Source organism: Arachis ipaensis, chromosome B9 (assembly GCF_059453495.1).
Source record: "Arachis ipaensis isolate K30076 ecotype BB chromosome B9, ASM5945349v1, whole genome shotgun sequence".
Taxonomy (NCBI): domain Eukaryota; kingdom Viridiplantae; phylum Streptophyta; class Magnoliopsida; order Fabales; family Fabaceae; genus Arachis; species Arachis ipaensis.
Genome location: NC_142444.1, coordinates 126,399,975 through 126,405,139, shown reverse-complemented (window position 1 = coordinate 126,405,139; position 5,165 = coordinate 126,399,975).

Genomic DNA, 5,165 nt, shown 5'->3' with positions numbered 1-5,165 from the left:
TAGGATTCTAGTAAAATGTACCGAGTTCCAATTCGATGGCATCCGATCCCTTTTTATAACTAATCCTAATAAATTTAAAATCTAATATTTAAAATTAAACTTAAAATAATATCTTTTCCTAATTTAATATTTAAATTTAAATTCGAATTAATTAACAAGTTTTCAACTGATGGGTGGGGACCACTTGATTTGTCCATTCTGCAGCTTCTAATCTGTATTTTCTGGGCTGAAAACTGAGTTAAAACAGCCCATAAATTGCCCCTAGCATTTTCTGTCAATTCTGCAGATCGCTCAAGTGATGCGTCCGCGTCGTCCACGCATTCGCGTCATTTGTGCAGATTCCAGTCCACGCATTCGCGTGAGGCACGCGATCGCGTCATTGCGATTTCCTCCATTCCGCGCGGTCGCATGAGCCATGCGTCCGCGTCAGTATTCGCTGGTCATCTCATTGGCTTCTTCTCTTTCTCTGTAGAAACTTCATCAAATCCATCTGAATGCTACCTAAATTAAATAAAATTGCACAAAACTCAAAATAGCATCCATAGTGGCTAAAATATAATTAATTCTTAATTAAACTCAACAAATTAAATACAAATTCACTAGGAAAAGATAGGAAAGATGCTCACGCATCACTTTCCCATGGAGGTTCAACATCTCCTAAGTCTTCAACCACTTCTTCCTCTTTAATAATTACTGCTTTGTCCAGTTGTTTTAGTATAAAATCGTACTCATTCTTGATGATTTTCTTTCCATGATAACTCCTTTCAACTATTCCTTCATCTTCAAGGGTCTCTCCTATCTCCACATTTTGGGCTCCTCTTACTCTAAGACAAAATCAAACTCCTCCTTAATGTCTTCCTTCACTAATTCTTTAACCACTCCTTCGACTTCAAGGGTCTCCACTACCTTTATCTGTAGGGCCTCCTCTAGCTTCTTATGAAGTATGGATTCGCAAAGATGATTCCTTCTTTCTTGTTCCATATCAATAGCATATATAATTAGGATCATCTTGCTCTTGAATTGATTGATGTGGGTGCTCTTCCATGGAGGGTGGTGATGGGATAGGAAGATTATTATGTGGTTGAAAAGGAAGCGCACTGAAACTTGAGGGTTGAATATTAGAGGTAGAGGGTTGGTCTATGCAGGATATAAGATTTTGGAGTGTAGAAGTGAGAACAATGATATTAGAGATGAGTGTGTTGTTATCCAATGGAGGTTGGGGTGGATAGGAGGGTTCATTTGGGAGAGAGGGCTCATAATACGGAGGTGGTTCTTCTTGATAAGGATATAGAGATAGTGAATATTTAGGTGGTGGTTCTGGGTGTGGTTCATATGGTGGTTGGTGTGGTGGATAAGGATTAGGGTCATATGGAGGTGAATGGTGTAAAGGGACTTGTGAGTTTGGTGGTTCAAAGGTATGTTGGGGAGGTGGTTCATAAGCATATGGTGGGAGTTGTTGGTAACTACAAGGGGGTCCACCATATTCATCATCTTGGTACGTTCCCTGGAATGGCTCTTGACCATAGTAATTTGGTGGAGGTGGTTTGTCACGAAAGGGTCCACCATAACTATTGTCTTGGTATGCATCACAGAATGGTTGTTGGTTATAGCGCATTGGAGGGGATTGTTTCCAAGAGGGTTGATCAAATCCTTGTGGCTCCTCCCATCTTTGATTCTTCCAACCTTGATGCCTATTTTCATTATAGCTTCCATTCCTTACAACAACATTGGAACCAAACTCAAAGCGACGGGGGTGAGAACTCATAGTAACTAATAAAAATTAAAATAAAAATAAAATAAAATCAAATAAACAAGTAAAAGAAAATATTTACAATAACCAATAATAAGGCACATGTTTGCAATTCCCCGGCAACGGCACTATTTTGACGATCGGATTTCTGCCGGTAAAGAATTTTATAAAAATAATCGCGTTGTAAGTATAGTTTCTAAACCAACAGAGAATCCTTTCGTACAAAAGTTTGGTTGTCACAAGTAACAAAACCCAATAAAATTTATAACCGAAGTATTTAAACCTCGGGTCTTCTCTCAAGGAATTGCAAGGAGGTGTAGTTATTATTGGTTATGAATTTTCTGAGAAATTTTAAGAGTTGAATAACAGAAAAGTAAAGGATTGTGAATTAAGGCAATATAAATTAAAAGAGATTTATATAATTAAATAAAAAGCCTTGATCGGGGAAAGATTAATTGAAAGTTCTATCCTTGTTGGATTTTCACAAGTGTAGTATCTAAAGGTTGTTGTTTTCACTTAGTTAACCCTTACTAAATAAAGGAAAGTCAAGTGATTGAGCTAACTCTTATTTGCAAATCCTAGTCCTCTCCCTTGGGAAGGTCTAGCATTAGTAAATAGAGAATTAGCCAACAACTTCCAATTTAACTAATCACTTGAGCATTCCAACTCAAGTGTCTCGTTTTAATCAACTCCCATGTCAAGTTGGGAGTCTACTCTGTCATCATGCATACCATCTTCGTTGTTGGAGTTTGGAATAGAAAAGAGACATGATAATAGAAATAAAATTGAAAGCAATTAAATAAATAATAAAATTGAGAAGAAACAAATTAAATTAGAAGAGAAATAAAATTAAAGGAACATTAAACCTGGAATTGAGAAGATGCAATCCTAAAATTAAGAGAAATCCTAAATCCTAAATCCTAAGAGAGAGGAGAGAGCCTCTCTCTCTAGAAAACTACATCTAAAACCTAAAATTGTAAATTATGGATTTGTCTTGATGAATGAATGGATTCCCCCACTTTATAGACTCTAATCTGTGTTTTCTGGGCCAAAAATTGGGTCAGAAACAGCCCAGAAATCGCTGGAGACGAAATCTGCCACGCTGGTTTTTCTGCAGAACGACGCATTCGCGTGATTCACGTGTGCGCTTCATTTTTCTGTATGACCACTATAGCAGATTATGTATCATTTTGAAGCCCCGAACGTTAGCTTTCCAACGCAACTGGAATTGCCTCATTTGGACCTCTGTAGCTCAAGTTATGACTGTTTGAGTGCAAAGAGGTTAGGTTGGACAGCTTTGCAATTTCTTCAACTTCTTGTATTCCTTACATTTTTGCATGCTTCCTTTCCATCCTATAAGCCATTCCTGTCCTATAAATCCTGAAATCACTTAACGCACATATCAAGGCATCGAATGGTAATAAGAGAGGATGTAAACATAGGAAAATAAAAGCCAAAGAAGCATGTTTTCAATCATAGCACAAAATCAGGAAGGAAAAATGTAAACTCATGCAAATCATATGAATAAGTGAGTAAAGAATTGATATAAACCACTCAATTGAGCATAAGATAAACCATAAAATAGTGATTTATCAGGTAGTAATGCATGTTTTTTAGATTTCCTTTTTATCTTTTAGTCATGATTGTGATTTGGATGATGTGATTATTGCACCTAAGTTTGATTTCCTATATAGTTGCTATTTTAGTTTGATTGAAATTAGGAATTTAACTTAGGATTTTTTACTTTTTCCATCCAATCACATTATATACATATATATATATATATTAAATGTTAGTCAATTAATAAAATTTCTAAGAAGCTTAGTCTTTATATAGGGCTTTGAAATTCAAATTGATTTGAGTTTAAAGTTTTCCATTGAAACTTGCAGGATTTGTACATTGTGAAATATGATTTTCTTGAGTTAAAGAACATACACCTTGTGAGCTTTTGAGCCTTATTGTGTGGTTACATCATTTGACCACTTATTTCATTCTTGTGTGTTTTTCTTCTTTATGAGTGCAATCTTTGGTTTGTTTAATTCTATATATCCATTATTTAATGTATGATTATGCAAGTATGTGATTGACGCCATCACTTCATTATAGCTCACTTTACCCAAATAGCCTACCATTTCATTTACCTTTGTTTGCCACCTTGACCCTTTTTAATCCCCTTTTTGTTCTTTATTTTGCCACATCATTAACCTTAAGCGAAAAACAATGAATGTCCCTTATTTGAATATTTGAATAGCTTAAATTAGTGAGAGTGTGTTATGTTTTAGTGTGGGGAAAATGTGGGACTTTGGTTGATAAAAATGTGTTTTATGCTTATTGAGAAATATTGGAAATTTGGGTACATGCTCATGTAATATCATAAAAACTGATAAACCACTATTTTATAGTTTATCTTATGCTCAATTGAGTGGTTTATATCAATTCTTTACTCACTTATTCATATGATTTGCATGAGTTTACATTTTTCCTTCCTGATTTTGTGCTATGATTGAAAACATGTTTCTTTGGTCTTAATTTAGCTAATCTTAATCCTCTCTTATTACCATTCGATGCCGTGATATGTGTGTTAAGTGTTTTTAGAGATTACAGGGCAAGAATGGCTTAGAGGATGGAAAGGAAGCATGCAAAAGTGGAAGGAATACAAGAAACTGAAGGAACTGCTAAAGCTGTCAAGCCTAACCTCTTGGTACTAAATCGACCATAACTTGAGCTACAGAGGTCCAAATGACGCGGTTTTAGTTTCGTTGGAAAGCTAACATCCGGGGCTTCGTAACGATATATAATTTTCCAAAGCTGCACTGAAGCCAGGCGAAGCACACGCGTGGATCACGCGGACGCGTGACCTGGCAAAAACTCAATCCATGCTAACGCGTGGACGACGCTCTCGCGTGACTTTACCGCGACCTGTACATACCAGAAATTGCTGGGGGCGATTTTTGGGCTATTTCTGGCCTAGTTTTCAGCCCAGAAAACACAGATTAGAGGCTATAAAGTGGTAGAATCGATCCATTCATTCACACAACGAAGAAAACATTCATTATTCATAATTTTAAGTTTTAGATGTAGTTTTAGAGAGAGAGAGAGGGGCTCTCTCCTCTCTCTTAGGATTTAGGATTAGGATTTCTCTTAAAGGTTAGGTTTACTTCTTCTGCATTCCAGGTTCTATGTTCTTTTAAATTTAGTTTCTCTTATCTACTTATATTTATTCTATTACTTTAGTTGCTCTATTTCACTTGGTAATTACTTGTTTGGCCAAATTGGCTTATGAACCTTCCCATGTTAGATTTGAATTTTTGTTTAAATGCAATTTGAGGTATTTCAGATTTAAGATTGCTTTCTTTTATTTATGATATAAATAATTTGAATTTTTCCCTTTTCGGCTTTGGTTGAGTAATTGGTG